Raw genomic sequence first — 25,701 nt, forward strand, 5'->3', positions numbered from 1 at the left:
TGTTTCTTTTGTACGGTTTCTTCCGCTGGCTGGACTTGGAGCCGCTGAATCTGGCATTGAATGTAGTGTCGTCGGCATTATCACCATTGCTTCGGCCTTTGTGACTGTTACATCGGAGCTTGCCGTTGCTATTTTTGACCTCGGAGGGGCCTGCCTCGCTGGCTGTGTTTTTGCTACGGGCCAGCTAGCTATCCTCACCCGCGCAAAAGCGGGTCATGAGTGCCGTAAGGGCTGCCATAGATTTTGGTTTCTCCTGGCCGAGGTGGCGGGCGAGCCATTGGTCGCGGATGCTATGTTTAAAGGCCGCTAGTGCTTCGGCATCCGGACAGTCGACGATCTGGTTCTTTTTGGTTAGGAACCTAGTCCAGAATTTCCTGGCCGACTCTCCAGGTTGTTGGACTATGTGGCTTAAGTCATCGACGTCTAGTGGCCGGACATATGTACCTTGGAAGTTGTCGAGGAAGGATTCTTCCAAGTCCTCCCAGCTACCGATAGAATTTTCAGGCAGGCTCTTTAACCAGTGCCGAGCTGGTCCTTTAAGCTTTAGTGGGAGGTATTTGATAGCGTGGAGGTCATCTCCGCGGGCCATGTGGATGTGGAGGATAAAGTCCTCGATCCATACTGCGGGATGAGTTGTCCCGTCGTATGATTCGATATTCACGGGTTTGAACCCTTCGGGGAATTCGTGATCCATTACTTCATCAGTGAAGCAAAGAGGGTGTGCGGCGCCTCTATACCTGGCCGCGTCGCGTCGTAGCTTCGACGGAGTCCGTCTGCGGTTGTCGGCTCGGGTGTGACTAGGTTTGTCACGTCTGAATAGGTAGCCATCATCACGTGCCCAGGAACGTCCTCGCGATCCGTAAATCGATCGGGTATATCCTGGTCTATCCAGGGTCTGCTGGAGGTCGTATGTATGACCCCGAACTGTTTTGTCTCTATTTTTATGTGGCGGTGGGGCAGGCTGCTGTTCGGCCTGAGTTGCCGCTCTATCCCGACCACGTGGTGGTCGGTCTGCCGCACTGTCCCGACCACGTAGCGGTCGATCGGCCGCATTACGCGAGGGAGGTATGGGCTCCGGCGCCTCTTCGTCGAACTGGGTAGCAACCTTCGCTTCGGGTAACTCTTGGTTGGGCGTCTGAGGCCGTATTCTTTGGCTGCCAGGACATCAGTCCATGTGTCGACGAGCAGATCTTGGTCAGCTTGAAGCTGTTGCTGCTTCTTTTTCACGCTCCTTGCGGTGGCTATTAGCTGGCGCTTGAAGTGTTTCTGCTCGAGAGGTTCCTCAGGCACGATGAAATATTCGTTGCCGAGGCTTTCCTCATCCTCAGAGAGCGGACGATAACTACCGTCCTCCGAGTCGTTGGGCCTGGCCTGTTCGTCGGGGCTAGCTTGCCCGTTTTCTTGCTCCTACTGTTCGGATGTTACCTCAGCAAGGTCTTCATTGTTTTCTGCATCGTCCGGAGTATTCTTTTCTCCGGTACCAGCATTGCTGTCTTTTGAACGACGTGACTTAGAGCGGCGCCGAGGACGCCGGCGTTTTTGCTGTGTCTCAGGAGGTTTATTCTCGACTGGATTTTCTTTGTCATCGTCGTTGGTTGTTTTGGGTGTGTCCACCATGTACACATCGTACGAAGAAGTGGCCGTCCAGCGTCCAGTGAATGACGGATTTTGATTTTGCTCCTCATCAGCATTGTCGTCCATACCGTCGATGTCTTCAGAGTCGTAATCAAGCGTGTCAGTTAAATCCTCGACTGTGGCTATGAAGTGGGTGGCGGGTGGGAAGCAAGATTCTCCATCATCAGCCCCTAGTTTGAACCGAACATAGTTCGGCTGTGAGTCCCCCGCCAAGGACAGGCTCTTTAATGAGTTTAGCACATCGCCCAAAGGCGAGTGCTGGAAGATGTCTGCGGCGCTGAATTCAAAGATCGATAAACGATCAAGTTCAGCGTCCGCGGGCTCACATGGTTTGGAACTTATAACCGGAGACGAGTCCGGGGTTTCGGTGACACAGATATTGTGTGAGGTTAAGTCCATGTGCGGCTCCAACGCCAGGGGATCTGTGGCCTCCGTGGTGGGGTTGAGACTCCAATCCTTGGGTGGCGAAGTATGCTCCGGATCTAAGGCCAGAGCAGTTACAAGAGCTATCTCCTGAACACGGTCCGATGACAGATTTAGGTCATGTTTATCGAGGTGACCAGGAGCGGTTGCCACGGTCTCGAATCCGCGAAGATCAAATCTCCACGGATGTCCGCGACGTAGTTCAAGCTCCCAAATCTGACCTGATGGCCAGGGGCGTAGCTATCGATCTGCTCCAGATGGCCAAACGAGTTGGCCCGCAGCGCGAAGCCGCCGAACACGAAGATCTGTCCTGGGAAGAAGGTTTCTCCTTGGACAGCGTCATTGTTGACGATTGATGTGGCCATCAAACCTTTAAGGGACGGCATAGTGGAACTCTCAATGAAAGCACCAATGTCGGTGTCAAAACTGGCGGATCTCGGGTAGGGGGTCCCGAACTGTGCGTCTAAGGTCGATGGTAACAGGAGACAGGGGACACAATGTTTACCCAGGTTTGAGCCCTCTCTATGGAGGTAATACCCTACTTACTGCTTGATGGATCTTGATGGATATGAGTATTACAAGAGTTGATCTACCACGAGATTGTAATGGCTAAACCCTAAAAGCCTAGCCTATGTGACTATGGTAATGAATATCAGGATTCAGGCCATCTACGGACCTAGCCCTCCGGTTTATATAGACATAGGAATGATCTAGGGTTACACAAGGTCGGTTATAGAGAAAGGAATCTTCATAGTTGGTCACCAAGCTTGCCTTTCACGCCAAGGAGAGTCCTATCCGGACACGGGTAGAGCCTTCGGTCTTCGTATCTTCACAGCCCATCAGTCCGGCCCATATCCAATAGGTCGGACGCCCGAGGACCCCTTAGCCCAGGACTCCCTCGGGGGGTATGAACCATGGAAAAGTTGGAATACAGTAGATATTACACCAATATAAATAAAGAATGAGTTCACAACAGTACCAAAAGTGGTGATTTATTTTCTTATACTAACGGAGCTTATGGGATTTTCTGTTGAGTTTTGTGTTGTAAAGTTTTCCAGTTTTGGGTAAGGATTTGATGGACTATGGAATAAAGAGTGGCAAGAGCCTAAGCTTGGCGATGCCCAAGGCACCCCAAGGTAATATTCAAGGATACCAAGAGCCTAAGCTTGTGGATGCCCCGGAAGGCATCCCCTCTTTCGCCTTCGTCTATCAGAAACTTTACTTGAGGCTATATTTTTATTCACCACATGATATGTGTTTTGCTTGGAGTGTCTTGTATGATTAGAGTCTTTGCTTTTTAGTTTGCCACAATCATCCTTGCCGTACACACCTTTTGAGAGAGACACCTTGAATCGTGATTTATTAGACTACTCTTTGTGCTTCACTTATATCTTTTGAGCTAGACAATTTTGCTCTAGTGCTTCAATTATATCTTTTTAGAGCATGACGGTGGTTTTATTTCAGAGAAATTGATGAACTCTCGTACTTCACTTATATTATTTTGAGAATCTCGAAACAGCATGGTAATTTGCTTTGGTTATAAATTTAGTCCTAATATGATAGCCATCCAAGAGGGATATAATAAAAACTTTCATATAAAGTGCATTGAATACTATGAGAAGTTTGATTCCTTAGGATTGTTTTGAGATATGAAGATGGTGATATTAGAGTCATGCTAGTAAGTAGTTGTGAATTTGAGAAGGAAAACGTTTAAAATCATCTGGCTGAAAACAACGTCACGTAAACCGGCTGCCTTGTGTGACACGTGTCCCCGAGAAAACGAGGCCACCACTTTTCCCTCGAGCTTATCTCCTTCACACGGCTTTTCCTCCACTCGTTTTCGCCCTCATCTTTTTTCCTCTCCCCACCTCCTCTTCCGTTGCATCTGGGAGGGAGAGTGCCCATGGCGACACCGAGTCACCGACCAGCAGACGCCGCTGCTACAAACTAGGATGGACGACCACCACCACCAGCTGCTGCACCCCGCCCATGGCGACACCGAGTCTCCGCTCGTCTTTTCATTCTCTCCCTCTCTTAGCCTGGCCGGCGGCCACCGGAGCCGCGACTCGTTGCGCGCTACTGCCACCAGTTGCTGCAACGACAAGGAACGCTACACCGCCACCGCTACAGCTGCAAAGTACCTTCTCTCCCTCTTGCTTCTCTCCTCTCTAGCATCAACCACGCTGACGCAGCACCCGAACAACGGCAAGGAAGGTGGTGGTGACGCTGCAATGAAGCTTGGCCGGCGGCCGTCGGGGTGCGACCATGGAGCACGGCTGAGGTTGCAATGAAGCTCCGGCGAGGTTGCAATGAAGCGCCACGGCGGTTCTTGGAGCTCCGGCGAGGTTGCAGTGAAGCTCCGACGAGGTTGCAGTGAAGCGCCGCGGCGGTCGTTGGAAGCTCCGGCGAGGTTGCAATGAAGCACCGCCGGAGTTGCAATGGAGCTCGCCGGAGTTGCAATGGAGCTCGCTGGAGTTGCAATGAAGCTTCGCCGGAGCCGTCGGTGTTGTGTTGAAGCCCGCCGGGGCTGCAACGGAGTTCGTCGGCTGCTACCAGTGCTGCGTTGGAGCTCGCCGGGGCTGCTGCTTTTTCTCTCCGACGCGAAGTGTATGCGCTGTTTGCAGCCGCCAAAAGAAACGCGAAGGGAAAAGCTGAGTGGGCTGACTCGATGGATCCCACGGCTGATGTCGCTTCCTGATGGCCCGATCGAGTGGCTAACGAGGCGGCTTAAGTTTGGCTCTTATCAGCCGGCTTACGCCTAGCATCCGCCATTTGAGAAATACTTGTGTTCAGGTTTGTGAGTCCCATAGCATGCACGTATGGTGAACCGTTATGTAACGAAGTTGGAGCATGAGATATTTTTTTATTGTCTTCCTTATGAGTGGCGGTCGGGGACGAGCAATGGTCTTTTCCTACCAATCTACCCCCCTAGGAGCATGCGCGTAGTACTTTTTTCGATGACTAATAGATTTTCACAATAAGTATATGAGTTCTTTATGACTAATGTTGAGTCCATGGATTATACGCACTCTCACCTTTCCGCCATTGCTAGCCTCTCTTGTACCGCGCAACTTTCGCTGGTACCATAAACCCACCATATACCTTCCTCAAAACAGCCACCATACCTACCTATTATGGCATTTCCATAGCCATTCCGAGATATATTGCCATACAACTTTCCATCGTTCCATTTATTATGACACGCATCATCATTTTCATATTGCTTTGCATGATCATGTAGTTGACATCGTATTTGTGGCAAAGCCACCATTCATCATTTTTTATACATGTTGCTCTTGACTCATTGCACATCCCGGTACACCGCCGGAGGCATTCACATAGAGTCATATTTTGTTCTAGTATCGAGTTGTAATTTTTGAGTTGTAAGTAAATAAAAGTGTGATGATCTTCATTATTAGAGCATTATCCCATGTGAGGAATGATACGTCCATTTTGCATCATGTTTTCTTACTGTTATTTATAATGTTTTTATCCATAATAATGCTTTTTGGAGTAATTCTAATGCCTTTACCCTCATAATATGCAAGGTGTACATAAAGAGAGAGAATTCTGGCACCTGGAAATCTGGACCTGGAAGAGCTACGTCAGGCTACCTATTCTGCACAACTCCAAACAAGCTGAAACTTCATGGAGATTTTTTTGGAATATTTGAGGAATATTGGAGCAAATAACTACCAGAGGCAGCCCACCAGGTGGGCACAACCCATCTGGGTGCGCCAGGGAGCCCAGGCGCGCCCTAGTGGGTTGTACTCACCCAGGCCCACCTCCGATGCCCGTCTTCTGGTATATTGGTCATTTTGACCTAGAAAAAAAAATAAGGAGAGGACTTTCGGGACGGAGCGCTGCCATCTCGAGGCGGAACTTGGGCAGGAGCACTTTTGCCCTCCGGTGGAGCGATTCCACCGGGGGAACTTCCCTCCCGGAGGGGGAAATCATCGTCATCATCATCACCAACAACTCTCCCATCTTTGGGAGGGAAATATCCATCAACATCTTCAAAAACACCATCTCATCTCAAACCCTAGTTCATCACTTGTGTTCAATCTTGTTACCGGAACTATAGATTGGTGCTTGTGGGTGACTAGTAGTGTTGATTACATCTTGTAGTTGATTACAATATGGTTTATTTGGTGGAAGATTTTATGTTCAGATCCATTATGCTATTTAATACCACTCTGATCTTGAGCATGATTATCATTTGTGAGTAGTTACTTTTGTTCTTGAGGTCACGGGAGAAATCATGTTGCAAGTAATCATGTGAACTTGATATGTGTTCGATATTTTGATAGTATGTATGTTGTGATTCCCTTAGTGGTGTCATGTGAAAGTCGACTACATGACACTTCACCACATTTGGGCCTAAGAGAATGCATTGTGGAGTAGCAATTAGATGATGGTTTGCGAGAGTGACAGAAGCTTAAACCCCAGTTTATGCGCCATTCTGTAAGGGACCGATTGGATCCAAAAGTTTAATGCTATCGTTAAAATTTATTCTTAATACTTTTCTCGTAGTTGCGGATGCTTGCGGGAGAGTTAATCATAAGTAGGAGGTTTGTTCAAGTAAGAACATCACCTAAGCACCGGTCCACCCACATATCAAATTATCAAAGTACCGAACACGAATTAAACCAACATGATGAAAGTGACTAGATGAAATTCCCGTGTACCCTCAAGAATGCTTTGCTTATCATAAGAGACCGTTTTGGCCTGTCCTTTGCCTCAAAAGGATTGGGCTACCTTGCTGCACTTTTGTTACTACTATCATTACTTGCTCATTACAAATTATCTTGCTATCAAACTACTCCGCTACTTACAATTTCAGCACTTGCAAACATTACCTTGCTGAAAACCACTTGTCATTTCCTTCTGCTCCTCATTGGGTTCGTCACTCTTAATAATCGAAAAGAGCTACAATTGATCCCCGATACTTGTGGGTCATCAAGGCTATTTTTTGGCACCGTTACCGGGGAGTGAAGCGCTTTTGGTAAGTGGAATTTGGTAAGGAAACATTTATATAGTGTGCTGAAATTTATTGTCACTTGTTACTATGCAAAACAATCCTTTGAGGCGTTTGTTCGGGGTATCTTCACCTCGACCGGAAACACAATTAGCTACCCCTCAACCTACTGCACCTACTGAAAATATTGAATATGAAATTCCTTCGGGTATGATAGAACAACTGCTAGCTAATCCTTATGCAGAGATGAAACCGAACATCCTGATATGCACTTGATATATGTAGAACAATTTTGTGGATTGTTCAAGCTTGCAGGTTTACCCGGAGATGAAGTTATGAACAAGGTTTTCCATTTATCTTTGAAGGGAAAAGCATTGGCATGGTATAGGCTATGCGATGATATTGGATCTTGGAATTGGAAACGTTTGAAATTGGAGTTCCATCAAAACAATTATCCAATGCATTTAGTTCATCGTGATCGGAATTCTATATATAATTTTTGGCCTCGTGAAGGAGAAAGTATCGCTCTATCTTGGGGAGGCTTAATTCGATGTTATATTCATGCCCCAATCATGAGCTCTCAAGAGAAATTATTATCCAGAACTTTTATGCTCGGCTTTCTCGTAATGATCAAACCATGCTTGATACTTCTTGTGTTGGTTCTTTTATGAAGGAGACTATTGAATTCCGGTGGGATCTTTTGGAAAGAATTAAACACAACTCTGACGATTGGGAACTCGACAAAGGTAAAGAGTCGGGTATTAAGCTTAAGTATGATTGTGTTAAATCTTTTATGGATACCGATGCTTTCAAAAGTTTAGCACTAAATATGGACTTGACTCTGAGATAGTAGCCTCCTTTTGTGAATCATTTGCTACTCATGTTGATCTCCTAAAGAGAAGTGGCTTAAATATCACCCACCTATTAAAGAAGAAACTAAAGAACCAATACCAGTTAAAGAAGAAACTATACTTTATAATGTTGATCCAGTTGTTCCTTCTGCTTATATAGGGAAACCACCTTTCCCTGTTAGAATAAAGGAACATGCTAAAGTTTCAACTGTGGTTAACAAAAGCTATATTGGAACACCTAAACCTGATGAACAAATTAAAGTATAACCTAGTATTGCTATGGTTAAAGATCTCTTGGAAGAAGATATGGATGGGCATGTTATTTACTTTTGTGAAGAAGCTGTTAGAATTGCCAAACCTGATAAAAAAGATAAACATAGACCTGTTGTTGGCATGCCCGTCCTCTCAGTTAAAATAGGATATCACTGTTATCATGGTTTATGTGACATAGGTGCTAGTGTGAGTGCTATTCCTTACACCTTATATCAAGAAATTATGAATGACATAGCACCCGCAGAGATAGAAGACATAGATGTCACTATTAAACTTGCTAATAGAGACACAATATCACCAGTTGGGATTTTTAGAGATGTTGAAGTCTTGTGTGGAAAAATAAAATACCCTACTTATTTTCTTGTTCTTGGTTCCCCACAAGATGATTTTTGTCCCATTATCTTTGGTAGACCTTTCTTCAACACCGTTAATGCTAGAATAGACTGTGAGAAACAAACTGTCGGTGTTAGTTTTGGTGATGAGTCTCATGAGTTTATTTTTTCCAAGTTTAATAGAAAGCTTCAAGAAAAAGAATTGTCTGGTAAGGATGAATTAATTGGTCTTGCTTCTATTGTTGTACCATCTACTGATCCTTTAGAACAATATTTGCTACACCATGAAAATGATTTTCATATGCATGAAAGAAATGAAATAGATAAGATTTTCTTTGAACAACGTCCTCTGCTTAAACACAATTTGCGTATTGAAACTCTAGGAGGACCTCCTCCACCTAAAGGTGATCTTGTGTTTGAATTAAAACAATTGCCAGACACTCTGAAATATGCCTATCTTGATGAAAAGAAGATATATCCTGTTATTATCAGTGCTAACCTTTCAGAACATGAAGAAGAAAGATTATTGAAAGTTCTAAGGAAGCACCGAGCTGCTATTGGATATACTCTTGATGATTTAAAGGGAATTAGTCCCACTCTATGTCGGCACAAAATTAATATGGAACCTGATGCTAAACCCGTTGTTGATCACCAACGTCGGTTAAATCCGAAGATGAAAGAAGTGGTAAGAACGGAAATATTAAAACTTGTGGAAATAGTTATAATCTATCCTATAGCTGATAGTAGATGGGTGAGTCATGTTCATTGTGTCCCTAAGAAAGGAGGTACAACTGTTGTTCCTAATGATAAGAATGAACTCATTCCACAAAGAATTGTTACAGGTTATAGAATGGTAATTGATTTTAGAAAATTAAACAAAGCAACTAGAAAAGATCATTACCCTCTGCCTTTTATTGATCAAATGCTTGAGAGATTATCTAAGCACACACATTTTTGCTTCCTTGATGGATATTCTGGTTTTTGACAAATACCTGTTTCTCAACCTGATCAAGAAAAAACCAAGTTTACTTGTCCCTTTGGAACTTATGCTTATAGACGTATGCCTTTTGGTTTATGCAGCGCACCTGCTACCTTTCAAAGATGTATGACGGCTATATTCTCTGACTTTTGTGAAAAGATTGTTGAGGTTTTCATGGATGATTTTTATGTTTATGGGAAGTCTTTTGACGATTGTTTAAGCAATCTTGATCGAGTTTTGCAGAGGATGTGAACAAACAAATCTTGTCTTGAATTGGGAGAAGTGTCACTTTATGGTTAATGAAGGCATTGTCTTGGGTCATAAAATTTCTGAAAGAGGTATTGAAGTGGACAAAGCTAAGGTTGATGCAATTGAGAAAATGCCATGTCCTAAAGATATAAAAGGTATTCGTAGTTTCTTAGGTCATGCTGGTTTCTATAGGAGATTTATCAAAGACTTTTCTAAAAATTCTAGGCCTCTTACGAATCTTTTGCAAAAGGATATTCCTTTTGTTTTTGATGATGATTGTTTAGAAGCCTATGAAACACTCAAGAAAGCCTTAATTTCTGAACCTATTGTTCAACCACCTGATTGGAACTTGCCTTTTGAAATTATGTGTGATGCTAGTGATTATGCAGTTGGTGTTGTTCTAGGACAAAGAGTTGATAAGAAATTGAATGTTATTCATTATGCTAGTAAAACTCTAGACAATGCTCAAAGAAATTATGCTACTACTGAAAAAGAATCCTTAGCAGTGGTGTTTGCTTGTGATAAATTTAGACCTTATATTGTTGATTCCAAAGTAACTATTCACACAGACCATGCTGCTATTAAATATCGTATGGAAAAGAAAGATGCTAAACCTAGACTTATTCGATGGGTTCTCTTGTTACAAGAATTTGATTTACATATCATTGATCGAAAAGGAGCTGAGAACCCCCTAGCTGATAATTTATCTAGGCTTGAAAATGTGCCTGATGACCCACTACCTATTGATGATAGTTTTCCTGATGAGCAGTTAGCTGCAATAAATGTTGCTCATAGTACTCCTTGGTATGATGACTATGCTAATTACATTGTTGCTAAATATTTACCACCTAGCTTTACATACCAACAAAAGAAAAAAAAATCTTCTATGATTTAAGACATTACTTTTGGAATGACCCACATCTTTATAAAGGAGTAGATGGTATTATTAGACGGTGTGTACCTGAGCATGAACAGGGAAAAATCCTACGGAAATGTCACTCCGGAGCTTATGGAGGGCATCATGCTCGACTGCTCACAAGGTATTGCAATCTGGATTTATTGGCCTACTCTCTTCAAGGATGCCCGTAAGTTCGTCTTATCTTGTGATGAATGTCAAAGAATAGGTAATATCGGTAAGCGTCAAGAAATGCCTATGCATTATTCACTTGCTATTGAGGCATTTGATGTTTGGGGATTTGACTACAAGGCACCTTTTCCTTCCTCTAGTGGGTAAACACATATTTTGGTTGCTGTTGATTATGTTACTAAATGGGTAGAAGTTATTCCAACCAGTAGTGCTGATCACAACACCTCTATTAAAATGCTTAAGGAAGTTATTTTCCCAAGGTTTGGAGTCCCAAGATATTTAATGACTGATGGTGGTTCACACTTTCTTCATGGTGCTTTCCGTAAAATGCTTGCCAAGTATGATGTTAACCATAGAATTGCATCACCTTATCATCCTCAGTCTAGTGGTCAAGTTGAACTTAGCAATAGAGAAATAAAATTAATTTTGCAAAAGACTGTCAATAGGTCCAGGAAGAATTGGTCTAAGAAATTAGATGATGCACTTTGGGCCTATAGAACAGCATACAAAAATCCTATGGGCATGTCTCCTTATAAAATGGTTTATGGAAAAGCTTGTCATTTGCCTCTTGAGTTAGAACATAAAGCATATTGGGCCATCAAAGAGCTCAATTATGATTTCAAGCTTGCTGGTGAAAAGAGGTTATTTGATATTAGCTCACTAGATGAATGGAGAACCAAACTTAGGAAAATGCAAAATTATTCAAAGAAAAGGTTAAAAGATGGCATGACAAAAGAATCAAAAAGCGTGAGTTTAAAGTCGGAGAATATGTTCTTTTGTACAACTCTCATTTTAGATTCTTTGCAGAAAAAATCCTCTCAAAATGGGAAGGCCCCTATGTTATCGAGGAGGTTTATCGGTCTGGAGCCATTAAAATAAATAATTTCGAAGGTACTAACCCGAAGGTTGTCAATGGGCAACGAATAAAACATTATATCTCATGTACGCCCATTAATGTTGAAAGTAATATTATCCAAACTTTGACACCGAAAGAACACATAAAAGAGTCCTTCCGGAACACTCCAGAATCATGAAAATAAGGAGGTACGTGATACGGTAAGTAAACGGACTCCGAAAAATCCACAAAAATATTTTTTATCAGTTTTTGGAATATTTAGAAAATTGGGAAATAAAGAAACTTCCGGGAAGCATACCCTGGTGGGCACAAGACACAGCTATAAACAGTTCCTTGTTCCCATTAACAAAACATCCCCTTTTTCTTCGCTCTTCCGGAACCGGTACAGAAATTGGTGCTTTTTCTACTTTGTTTACGTTAGTGCCTGGGGGGTTTCGGGGAAGGCCTATGTGGGGTACCTTTCGGGTGTGGGATGCTCGTTTAACTTCTGTATTCATCTTGTTCCTTATTTACCTGGGTGCACTGCGTTTTCAAAAGCTTCCTGTCGACGCGCCCTGGTGTGCTGTGCCCACCCGGGACACCTTCCGGACTCCGTTTTTCTACCGTATGCTTGTCCTCCAAGATAAAAAAATCTATATATACTTCCCGAACCTGTTAATCACTGTATCGCGGAGAAATCCTCTATTTTCTTTTCCTTGCTGTTTTTCGTCAGATCCCATCTACCATGGCTGCTTCTAGCTCTTCCAAGGAAAAGTTCTTCAAGAACGTCATCAACCCATACCTTCGGGAGGTGGTGCAGCACCCTCAGGTCATCCAGATGCAAGAGGGGGTGCTTCACCTCCGTGATGTGCCATGTCCCAAGGGGACGGGAACCGTGGAGGCCGGGCTTGAAGCTATGGAACAAGACGTCTTCCGGTGCAAGGGGATGGTGGAGCTTGGACTCAACGCCAATCACCTTATGATCACGAACCTCTCCTGTGATCTCAAGGTGGATGGCAAGCCCATGAAGGACATCGTCTTCACCCTCAACGAGCAAATCAACTTCCTCCAAAGCCAGATCTATGACCTCTAGAACGAAGTCTTTGAATATGAGGCGAGGTTTAAAGGTATGAGTTTGGCTGCTAGTTGTAGGACCCGTGAGACTCACTCCTCTTCTTATGATGGTGGACCACTGCCATGGAAATCCGAGGACAAGATCCCTTCTTCATCACCAACATCATCCTCTTCACCACCAAAAGAGACCTGAGTATCGGGTATGGGCACTCCCCTTGGCTTACGCCAAGCTTGGGTGAGGTGCCCCGGTATCGTATCATCCCACTATCTTTTTACCTTTACTTATCTTAGTTCGATCTTTTTCTTTAGATGAATAAACGTTTAGTTCAATCCTTTGTTCTTTGAGAGTTTGCTTAGTGATCTACTCCCTCCATTCCTAAATATTTGTCTTTCTAGAGATTTCAACAAGTGACTACATACGGAGCAAAATGAGTGAATCTACAGTCTAAAATATGTCTATATACATCCATATGTGGTAGTCCATTTGAAATCTCCAAAAAGACAAATATTTAGGAACGGAGGGAGTATCCTTGTAATCGTGTGCAAGATATATAATAAAGTTTAGTTTGAGTTTTTGCTTTCTTTACTTTCATGTTGCAAATAAAAGAAAATAAATAAGGAAGAAAAAGAGAAAGGAAATAAATAATAAAAGAGATCATATACTAATCTTATGGTAGGTGATGACACCACATAAGGAAAAGTATAAGTAGAAATTTTTATTAGAGATTGACAAACATAGCATTAGTCAATGATGCAACTCATGAAAGAATTAATAAGGGAAGAGAAGATTCACATATAAATATACTATCCTAGAAATCTTTTGTGATTGTGAGCCATCATCAAAATATTATATGCCAAAATTGTTGACGTTGGACAAGGAAGACAACTTAATGGTTTATGTTTGTTTATATTCACATAGAAGTTATATTGTCATAGATCCTTCAACATGTGGTGCTTGCCCCCTATCTTTGCTAGCCAAAAATTCCGCACTAAGTAGAGATACTACTTGTGCATCCAAAAACCCTTAAACCCAAATCTTATTTTCAAGTGTCCACCATACCTACCTTGGGATTGAGCAAGACCCCTCAAGTAAGTTTTCATCGGTGCAAAAAGGCAATAAAAATTGCTTATAAAAGTGTGAGATCATTTAGTGTAAGAGAAAATTGTGTGTTGCACGAACTTGTGATGGTGCAGAATAAAAGCGATAGACTGCATAATAAAGGTCTCTATCACAAGGGGCAATGCAACGTGACATTCTTTTGCACTAAGGGGTTGAGCATACAAACAATAAGCGCATGGCAACCTCTGCTTCCCTCTATGAAGGGCCTATCCTTTACCTTCATGTATTTACTTTTATGCAAAGAGTCAAAGTTTTCCTTCTATTCCCTTTTATTTTTCTCCTTTGGCAAGCATCATGTGGTGAGGAAAGATCTAGGCACATAGGTCTAGTTGAATATAGATGGCATGAGTTATTATTGTTGACATCACCCTTGAGGTGAATACGTTGGGAGGCGAAACTATAAGCCCCTATCTTTCTATGTGTCCGGTTGAAACATTTTGCTCATGTGTACGTGGTGAGTGTTAGCAATCATAGAAGACTATATGATGGTTGAGTATGTGGACTTGCCTAAAGGCTTCGATACGTGACCCTTCCTGAAAAAGATGATGAATTGTAGTTGCAAAGTTGACTGAGAACATAGTTTGTTGGTTTTTGAGTTTTTGCTTTATACTTCAATGGTGTGATGAATTGTTACTTATTCATGGGAAGTATATGATAAAAGTTCTATCATAAAAGTCTTATGTTCAATTTTGTTGTTGTTATAATAATCAATATGATGCGTCTATGTTCGTATTTTGTTTTTATCGACACCTCTCTCTCAAAGCATGTGGACATGTTTTTCAATTTCGGTTTTCTCTTGAGGACAAGCGAGGTCTAAGTTTGGGGGAGTTGATACGTCCATTTTGCATCATGTTTTCTTACTGTTATTTATAATGTTTTTATCCATAATAATTCTTTTTGGAGTAATTCTAATGCCTTTTCTCTCATAATATGCAAGGTATACACAAAGAGGGAGAATTCCGGCAGCTGGAAATCTGGACCTGGAAAAGCTACATCAGGCTACCTATTCTGCACAACTCCAAACAAGCTGAAACTTCACGGAGATTTTTATGGAATATTTGAGGAATATTGGAGCAAATAACTACCAGAGGGGGCCCACCAGGTGGCCACAACCCACCTGGGCGCGCCACGGAGCCCAGGCGCGCCCTGGTGGGTTGTGATCACCCAGGCCCACCTCCAGTGCCCATCTTCTGGTATATAGGTCGTTTTGACCTAGAAAAAATAAGGAGAGGACTTTTGGGATGGAGTGCCGCCGTCTCGAGGCGGAAGTTGGGCAGGAGCACTATTGCCCTCCGGTGGAGCGATTCCGCCGAGGGAACTTCCCTCCCAGAGGGGGAAATCATCGTCATCATCATCACCAACAACTCTCCCATCTTGGGGAGGGCAATCTCCATCAACATCTTCAACAGCACCATCTCAAACCCTAGTTCATCTCTTGTGTTCAATCTTGTTACCGGAACTATAGAGTGGTGCTTGTCGGTGACTAGTAGTGTTGATTACATCTTGTAGTTGATTACTATATCGTTTATTTGGTGGAAGATTTTATGTTCAGATCCATTATGCTATTTAATACCACTCTGATCTTGAGCATGATTATCATTTGTGAGTAGTTACTTTTGTTCTTGAGGTCACGGGAGAAATCATGTTGCAAGTAATCATGTGAACTTGATATGTGTTCGATATTTTGATAGTAAGTATGTTGTGATTCCCTTAGTGGTGTCATGTGAATGTCGAATACATGAAACTTCACCATATTTGGGCCTAAGGGAATGCATTGTGGAGTAGAAATTAGATGATGGGTTGCGAGAGTGACAGAAGCTTAAACCCCAGTTTATGCGCTATTCTGTAAGGGACCGATTGGATCCAAAAGTTTAATGCTATCGTTAAAATTTATTCTTAATACTTTTCTCGTAGTTGCGGATGCTTGCGGGAGGGTTAATCATAAGTACAAGGATTGTTCAAGTAAGAACATCACCTAAGCACCGGTCCACCCACATATCAAATTATCAAAGTACCGAACATGAATTAAACCAACATGATGAAAGTGACTAGATGAAATTCCCGTGTACCCTCAAGAATGCTTCGCTTATCATAAGAGACCGTTTTGGCATGTCCTTTGCCTCAAAAGGATTGGGCTACCTTGCTGCACTTTTGTTAGTACTATCGTTACTTGCGCGTTACAAATTATCTTGCTATCAAACTACTCTGCTACTTACAATTTCAGCACTTGCAGACATTACCTTGTTGAAAACCACTTGTCATTTCCTTCTGCTCCTCGTTACCTTACAAGAAGGAAAGAAAGCGAGGAAGATGGTGCAATATGGTGGACCCCATGGAAGAATATGAGAGGCATTCTTCTGATGAAGAAGATGAAGAGGAAGAGGATGTTGCACCAGCACCCAAGTCCCAGAAGCTCATGGGAGATGCTATCAAGTCAGGGGCTGCTCCATCAAAGCCCAAAACTGCTCCCAAAGCAACAGCTCAAGCTCAGAAGCCTTCTAAGCCAAAGAGAAGCACCAGAAACATTCCTGCTGAAGAGAAGAACAAGGCCCCAGTGCCTGAAGTTGAAGAAGAAGATGATGAAGCCCAAGTGCTGAGAAGACTGAAACCAAAAATTCCAGATCACAATGACACTCATCAAGTGGCACAGAACATGCACATTAGGAAGGAAGCATGACTGAGATCGTGGAGACAGTCTGATCCCTATGCTGTGAGGAGGAGGACTGCAGTGGACTACAGGTTCCACACCAAAGAACAACAAGATTTCTATGAGACTATTCTGCTTGACAAGAAGCCAATTGTCTGTGATATGAAGTGGGTTGATTGGGCATTCATCGATGACAATGAAGATCAGTTCCCAGGAGTACATGAAAGCTTCAAAGCTTGTGGAGTTGACAAGTTTGTTGGACAGAAGCTCACAAAATGGACTGATGAGCTAATCATGCAATTCTACTCCACTGCTCATTTCTATCCAGATGGGAGGATAGTGTGGATGTCTGAAGGTACAAGGTACCAATCAACTATTGAAGAATGGGCCAAGTTGATCAATGCCCCAGAAGAGCATGAGGATGATTTGGATGTGTATGCCAGGAAGAAGAAAGTCCACAACTCTATGGCAAATATGTACAAAGAGATCCCAGACAAAGCTTCGGACACACACAAGTTTGGATCTGTACACTATTTGCTGTCTGGTCTGCCTACTATCGACACCATCTTAAGGCATACTCTGTTACCCAAATCTGGAGATCACAAGATGATTGGAGGACATTCCATCAACTTGTTGCAGATCTTTGATGTTCCACAAAAATTCAAGGTCATGAGTCTGATTGTGGAGACAATCAAGAGGACGGCTGATGACCAGAAAAGATCTTGTGGGTATGCTCCACACATTTAGGTGCTCATCAACTCAAAGATGGGCACATGTACTTACTTGTTGGACAAGGAGCATTTACCCTTGCACCCAGATTTTGAAGATAACATAGTTGTGATGAATGAGGATGAACCTTCATCAGTGCAAGCACAAGAAAAGAGAGCTAAGGCAAAGGTAGAGAAAGCTGCAAAGAAGCCAAGTACTAAGGAGGCATATGAAGTGTTCCTGAAGAGCAAACAAGATCAACTAGCCTATCTGATTCAAGCTACATTGAGGATTGAGAAGGGCTTGGCCACCCTGACTCCGAATCAGGAGAGCTTGGAGAGGATCATAGAGACCAAGTTTTATGATCTTGATCTAAAGATCACTGAGACTCAGACAGCAGTTGAGCAGCTCCAGGAGGAAGCAAAGGAGAAGAGAGGACAGGGTACAATAGATGATTTTCAGCGAGTGCCAAGAGGTCAGAGGTCAGCTGCAGTGCCCGTGCCAGATACAAGAGCTACTTCATCTGCACCAGCAGCAACAACTTCAGTTCCACCTCCAGCAGCCACTCCACCAGCTCCAGCTACATCAACTGATGCCTTCGTCCTTGGAGTTCTCTCTACACCACCTCCCGAAGACCAAGCCTGAGAGACGCATAGCACTATGCATTTTTGAACTCTTTGGTAACTTGTTGCCAAAGGGGGAGAAATGTATATGTCATAGGATTCGAGAGAGTGTGTTTTGCTTCTTTGTCTCTCATGCTATTTGGTTGAACTTTATTGTGTGCTTGTTTGATACTCTATGTCCTTGTGAGATACTTGTATGATCCTGTGTTTGATCATATGCTACTTTAATGCTTGCTTGGATGATATTATCTCTTATATCCCATATATGATCATTCACTTTGCTCGGTGATGAGTGCTTGCTTTTAATTTCTATCATTTTGAGTGCTCCACCAAGATGTATGTGACATGGAAGAGTATTTGTAGGGATAACCTTTCTTTGGCCATGTTATTTTGAGAAGACATAATTATCTTGTTAGTATGCTTTAAGTATTATTGTTTTTATGTCAATACTAAACTTTTGTTTTGAATCATACGGATCTAAACATTCATGCCACAATAGAGAAAATTACATGGATAAATATGTTAGGTAGCATTCCACATCAAAAATTCTGTTTTTATCATTTACCTACTCGAGGACGAGCGGGAATTAAGCTCGGGGATGCTTGATACGTCTCCAACGTATCTATAATTTTTTATTGTTCCATCCTATTATATTATCTGTTTTGGATGTTTTATATGTATTAATATGCTATTTTATATGATTTTTGGGACTAACCTATTAACCTAGAGCCCAGTGCCAGTTTCTGTTTTTTCCTTGTTTTAGAGTTTCGCAGAAAAGGAATACCAAACGGAATGAAACTTTCGCGGTGATTTTTCCTTGACCAGAAGACATCCAGAGGACTTGGAGTGCACGTCAGGGAAGCCACGAGGGAACCACAAGGACGGAGGGCGCGCCCAGGGGGTATGGCACGCCCCCCACCCTTGTGGGCCCCTCTTGACTCCACCGACCTATTTCTTTCGCCTATATATTCTCAAATATTCCAAAACAAATAAGGAGAGCCATGAAAACACTTTTCCACTGCCGCAACCTTCTGTACCCGTGAGATCCCATCTAGGCGCCTTTTCCAGTGTCCTGCCGGAGGGGGATTCGATCACGGAGGGCTTCTACATCAACACCATTGCCTCTTGAAAGTGCAACTATCCCTGGGTGGTTTTGGTAATTATTAACAACATATAGCTCACTGAGCTAATGCTATTCCAAGATAAATATTTCAGGAAAGTTCAATGATTGGCATGGCATGGATTAGAATTGTAAACCCCTCAAAATGCTAAGGACACATATTGGCTCAAGCTCAAGACTCTACATTTTACTTTTGGTGATCCAAGATCACATTGAGTCCATAGGAAAGGACAATGCTAATAAAAGGGGATGAGGTGTTGCTTAATGGCTTGCTTGCTCAAAATGCTTAGTGATATGCTCCAAAAACCCTCAACCACTTTCTCATATCCACATATGTTCCAAACCAAAAGTCTAACTCGGCCCCACCGAAATATTATATCCAGCGCCACCGAGTTCACTTGACATTGCCATTGCCACTAACCCTAGTCACTTCGGTCTCACCGATAGGGATCTCCATCTCACCGAGATGGGATTGCAAACTCTCGATTTCCCTTCGTATTGTTTCGGTCCAACTGAGATGAGCAATCGGTCCCACCGAGTTCGCAATGCAAACTCTCTGTTCCCCCTTCGTAACGTTTCAGTCTCACCGAGATGAGCGAATCGGTCCCACCGAGTTTGCCTGACCAACTCTCTGGTTAGCTTATTACCAAAGTCGGTCCTACCGAGTTTGTGTAATCGGTCTCACAGAGATTATGTTGTGCCCTAACCCTAATGAAATCGGTCTCACCGAGTTGACATGTCAGTCCCACCAAAAAGCCTAATGTTCACATTTTGAACTAAATCGGTCTGATCGAGTTTTCTGATTCGGTCCCACCGAGTTTGGTGAATTATGTGTAGCGGTTAGATTTTGTGTGGAGGCTATATATACCCCTCCACCCTTCCTTCATTCGTGAGGAGAGCCATCAGAACATGCCTACACTTCCAGCATACATTTTCAGAGAGAGAACCACCTACTCATGTGTTGAGGTCAAGATATTCCATTCCAACCACATAAATCTTGATCTCTAGCCTTCCCCAAGTTGCTTTCCACTCAAATCATCTTTCCACCAAATCCAAATCTGTGAGAGAGAGTTGAGTGTTGGGAGACTATCATTTGAAGCACAAGAGCAAGGAGTTCATTATCAACACACCATCTATTACCTCTTGGAGAGTGGTGTCTCCTAGATTGGTTAGGTGTCACTTGGGAGCCTCCGTCAAGATTGTGGAGTTGAACCAAGGAGTTTGTACGGGCAAGGAGATCACCTACTTCGTGAAGATCTACCCTAGTGAGGCAAGTCCTTCATGGGCGATGGCCATGCTGGGATAGACAAGGTTGCTTCTTCGTGGACCCTTCGTGGGTGGAGCCCTCCATGGACTCGCGCAACCGTTACCCTTCGTGGGTTGAAGTCTCCGTCAACGTGGATGTACGATAGCACCACCTATCGGAACCACGCCAAAAATCTCCGTGTCTACATTGCGTTTGCTCCCTCCAAACTCTTGCCTTTACCTTCATGTGCAATGTTTTACATTCCACTGCTATACTCTTAGACTTGCATGTGTAGGTTGATTGCTTGACTTATGCTAAGTTGTTAAAATCAGCCAAGACATAAAATTAAGAAAAAGGCTAGATTTTTATTTGGTGAAGTAGTCTAATCACCCCCCTCTAGACATACTTTCGATCCTACAAGTGGTATCAGAGCTTTAGTCTCCATTTGCCTTGATTTCCATAGCTTTTGGTGATCATAGCATTGGTTTCACAACCTAGGAGAGTATGGCATCTAGCGAGGGAAATTACCACCGTAGAGGTCCTTACTTTGATGGTACTAATTTTGCTAGTTGGAAGCATAAAATGAAAATGTATACTCTTGGACATAACTCCGCCGTTTGGTCTATTGTGTGTATTGGCTTGCAAGGTGAATTCTTTGATGGGAGAGAACCGAACTGTGAAGCTACCGCGGAAGAGTTGAAGATGCTGCAATACAATGCTCAAGCTTGTGATATTCTCTTCAACGGATTGTGCCCCGAAGAATTCAACAAAATCAGCCGTCTTGAGAATGCAAAGGAAATTTGGGATACTTTGATTGATATGCATGAAGGTACCGACTCCGTCAAGGAATCCAAATTGGATGTGCTTCAAAGTCAACTTGACAAGTTCAAAATGAAGGATGGTGAAGGTGTCGCTGAAATGTACTATAGGCTTGCTCTCATCACAAATGAGATTGCCGGCTTAGGAAGTGAAGAGATGACCGATAGATTTATCATCCAGAAGATCCTTGGATGGAAAATATGAAACCGTGTGCACATTGATCCAAATGATGCCCAATTACAAAGATCTCAAGCCTACGGAAGTCATTGGAAGAATTGTTGCTCATGAGATGTCACTCAAGGATAAGGAAGAGCTTCACAACAAGTCAAGTGGTGCTTACAATGCCTCATGTGATGCTCCCACATCTTCAAGTGAGAAACAAACCTTCAATGAAGAATTGATCCTAATGGTGAAGAATTTCAACAAGTTCTACAAGAGTAGAAGCAAGGAAAGAAGTTCCAAGTCAAGGTCCTACAATGACAAAAGATCTTCGAGTCGTGAACATAATTGCTACAATTGTGGAAGACCCGGGCACTACTCCAATGAGTGTACACCCCCTACAAAAGAAGAGAAGATTCACCCAAAAGAAGAAATAGAAGAGAAGAATCACCACCAAGAGAAAGGAGGAGTAGAGATGATCATTATGAACGAAGAACCTCTCGCGGAAGCAAGGATTCAGAAAGGAAGGACAAATCACCAAAGAGCTACACAAAACGAAGACATCAAGCTCATGTTGGTGAATTGGTATCCGGCTCCGACTCCGACCATCACTCCAAGAGAAGTTATCACTCCGACTCCGAATATACTCAAGACGAAGGTGTTGACGGTCTAGCACTTGTGTCAACCAACTCCTACGACATATATGATTCACCAAATGAAGGGATTGGAAGATGCTTCATGGCTAAAGGTCCAAAGGTATCACATCCTGAGTATGTTGATTTCAATAGTGATGAAGATGATTTGCTAGGTGATGATGATTTACTTGTTGACAACTCTAGTGATGAAAACTATGATGAACTTGCCATTAATCATGATAATCAAGATAAAACGAATGATGATGATAAGAAGGAGATTGAGCGTCTAACTAAAGAACTAAACACTCTTAAGTTAGCTCATGAAACTACCTTGGAAGATCATCGAGAACTTTTAAAGACTCATGATAAGCTACGCTTTGAAAAGCTCAACCTTGAGCAAGACCATGAGTTTTTAAAGGCAATCAATGATGATCTTCGCAAGAAAAGTTCTTCTTACATTGCCAAGCGTTTACTCTTGTCTACTTACATGCCACAAGTTAAATCTAGCAACAAGAGCAAGAAAGATTCTTCATCTAGTAGTAGCAACAATCATGCTAAATCCAATGTTGTTGCATCTAGTAGTTCTCTTGATTCCACTAATGATTCTCTTAGCCAAGTTACACTTGAGCAAGAAAATAGCGTATTTAAGGGAATTATAGAGAAAGGTGTTTACAAGAGCCTTGACGGAAGTAAGCAAATTGAGGAAATTGTACGCAAGCAAGGAAGACACCGGAAGAATCAAGCTATTGGTTTTGAACGAAAGTTCAATGCCAATGGAGTTGAGTGGGAAGAAGATCAATACCCCAAAACGAAGTTTGTTCCTCAACAAGAGAAGTATGATCCTACTTCTTTCAAAGGGACACAAGCTCAAGATGATCTTCCACCACAAGACCACAAGCAAAAAGGCAAGGACAAGCTTCAAGAGGAAATTGATGCATTTGAAGAAGCACCTAAGGCCTTGGTCAAGTGGGTTCCCAAGACTACATCAAGTTCTACCTCATCAAGTACGACTACGACTCCAAGGATTCCCATCAAGATGGTGTGGATCCCGAAGAAGAAGAACTAGAGAGTTCTTGAGGGTGACTCCGCCAACATACTCCACTCTTATCATTTTGGCAAGGACAAGGGAAAAAAACTTCCATATCTTGCACTAGTTCAAGGAGTCACAAACCCGCTTGTTGGTAAGACAAGGGACAAGGTAACCTAATGCTTTCATGGACATCATCTTGTGTATGCATCACTCTATGTCTATGGATATCCTTGCTTGTTCCTTGTGGGACTAACCCGTGTAGGTATTGAAAGGCGACTCACTCCAAAAGATTGCTCCGAATGATCTACATCAACATCGAGCATCTACATCTTCAACACCTACATGAAGTCATCATCAACAAAACCCAAGGTTAGTTCATCCCTCTTAGGGGGGATATCACATCTAGGGGGAGCTTTACTCTAATCAATTGAGCTAAAGCAACTCTAATGGTGTGAACACAACAATGCTTTATGTAAAAGTGGTAACCCCACTTGTGCTTAAACGATGAGTATGACCTATGATCAAATGTTCTCATTTGACTCCTAAGTCAATGTACTCATATATAGATGACCTAGTCATCACCAAATTGCTTGATAGATGCTAGAGTGTTTGTGCATGCTTTGTCACATATTTCACTTGCCATTTTATTGTGTGAGCATGTTGATTGCATATTTTACTCATTCGAGGACATCCATTTGTTGCTTTGATTGTTTGGCTTTTTCTATTTTGCCAAATGGATGGACAAGAATGCCTAAGAACTCCCTCTAGCTATCTATGCTTTTCTCGTCTCAAACTCTATTCATGCTACATCACAAAGTTTGATCAAGTCAAATTCGAACCACTCTGTGTGAGGAGCACTCAGAGTCCCCGATTCGTCATAGGCTTAAACTTCCAAAACCTCTTTGTGCATTTTAGTATGACCGAGTCATCCACTTCGGTCACACCAAGTTCCCTAAGTTGATCTAGGTTTTCCATCTCGGTGCAACCGATTTGAACCTTTCGGTCACACCGAGTTGCAGTAACCGCTTGCGATTCTGCATCTTGGTGCCCCCGAGTTGTTCCACTCAGTCACACTGATAGGGTCGGGATATATATATATATACATATATATATATCCACGGGTGAGATTTTGGAAATTTCTTCAAAAGCCCTCAGCCCGCGCATATCCTGCTCTGCCTCCTCGGGTCTCCGGATCATCTCCTCGCCGCTAGCAACCTCCCGTCGCTGGTTTCCGTCGCCGTCAATGGAATTCTGCTCCGCCGTTGTCGTCGTAGCGAACTCCCGCCGAACTAGGGTATGAGTTCGATCATTGTGCTATTTCCTTACTCCGATTCCTAGCACATTGCTTTGCCATGATCATTACCACGTATGAAAACAATCTATCCAGAGAAAACATCCCTTAGGTTAGGTTTGATTCAAAAATTTAGGGTTAGGTCTCCGCCGAACTCATCTCGGACCGACCGAGTTGTAGAAATCGGTCTCACCGATTTGGCTTAGGCCATTGCACATGCGTTTTTCGGTCTGACCGAAAATTGCAAATCGGTGTGACCGAGTTCAACTCTCTGTGAAACCCTAGCAATCTCGGAGTCAACGAACTATGACTCGGTCTGACCGAGTTCACTAGTTTAGGTTCCAAAAGTTGCTTCGGTGTCACCGAGTTTAACAAATTGGTAGCTCCGAAATGCTTTCTGTGGAGAACTAAAACTAAGTTCTTGACTCATCTGTTTTGCAAAAACTCTGCACTTTGTGATGCTCATCTATTCTACCTCATCTATATCTATTCACAGGGTTTGCTGTCAATTTGCTTGCCAAGATGTCTGACCATAGTGATAGCCAGAACAAAACTGAAGAGCAAGTGCAAATGAGTGAGGGCACTAGTCCCTCAAGCAGCTATGATCAGGGGCGGACCCAGAACGAAAATGTCTCGGTGTCCCATGTAGAAATTGCTTTTATTCGGGGGAGAAAAAAATTCGGGGCAACCTCTCTCAGCAGCTATATCGAGTTGTTTTCTATCGGGGATATATGATATTTGGAAGTTTTTGCTGAATTTGAGGATTTCATAGAGGTTACCACAATGTAGTCTCGAGGCTCGCCAACAGCAATTGCGGCGCGATCACGAAGATTTCGCGGACAATTTAAAATCATGCTCGTAGTACATGATTTGCATAAAAATAGCAATCAACAGTTTAAATACAAGTTGATTATATACATACAAAATTCGAAACTAAGGAAACAAAGTTTATTGGTAAATTAGAAAATCACCACGAAAACCTGAAAAATCACAATAATCCAATTCTCAAGTAGATGTGAATCACAATTTTTCTGGAATATCATAGTAATCCAATTTTCAAACAGATGGGAACCACTCCCGAATTTGAAAAAGTACCATAAGCTAATTCTCAATTTTAAGACCTTTGAGATTCAAAACTCTAGTCGAGGCTTGGACTTGAAAAAGATAAGGGAGTTACCTTGCCCTAATATTTTCTCCAGTGATCCAGGGAAAAAGTCGGCGTGCTGTCATGCGATGGTGAGCCACGGGGGTGGCCTATAGGACGAGGACGAGGCCATGAGGATTCAGTGCAGAGGAAGCGAGAAACCAAAAGGCAATATGGGCAGATACACACAAAGCGAATCAATCGATCAGATACTTTTTTTGAGTCAATCGATCAGATTGATCAATTCTTGGGAGTGCGTGACTGCACGGGCCATTAGATGGGCTGCACAAGCACTCAGTCTGGTGGCTTCTTGATACGTCTCCAACGTATCTATAATTTTTGATTGTTCCATGCTATTATATTATCCGTTCTGGATGTTTAATGGGCTTTACTATACACTTTTATATTATTTTTGGGACTAACCTATTAACCCAAGGCCCGGT

At 42.8% G+C, this 25,701-nt stretch overlaps 1 pseudogene; it reads left to right on the forward strand.

Annotated features, from left to right (window-relative positions):
- Window positions 1-4,010: 4,010 nt before the first annotated feature.
- The window catches only part of LOC141042931 (uncharacterized), a 341,300-nt pseudogene continuing 319,609 nt past the window's right edge, over window positions 4,011-25,701 (forward strand).

The sequence above is a fragment of the Aegilops tauschii genome, chromosome 3, assembly GCF_002575655.3.
Source record: "Aegilops tauschii subsp. strangulata cultivar AL8/78 chromosome 3, Aet v6.0, whole genome shotgun sequence".
Classification (NCBI taxonomy): Eukaryota; Viridiplantae; Streptophyta; class Magnoliopsida; order Poales; family Poaceae; genus Aegilops; species Aegilops tauschii.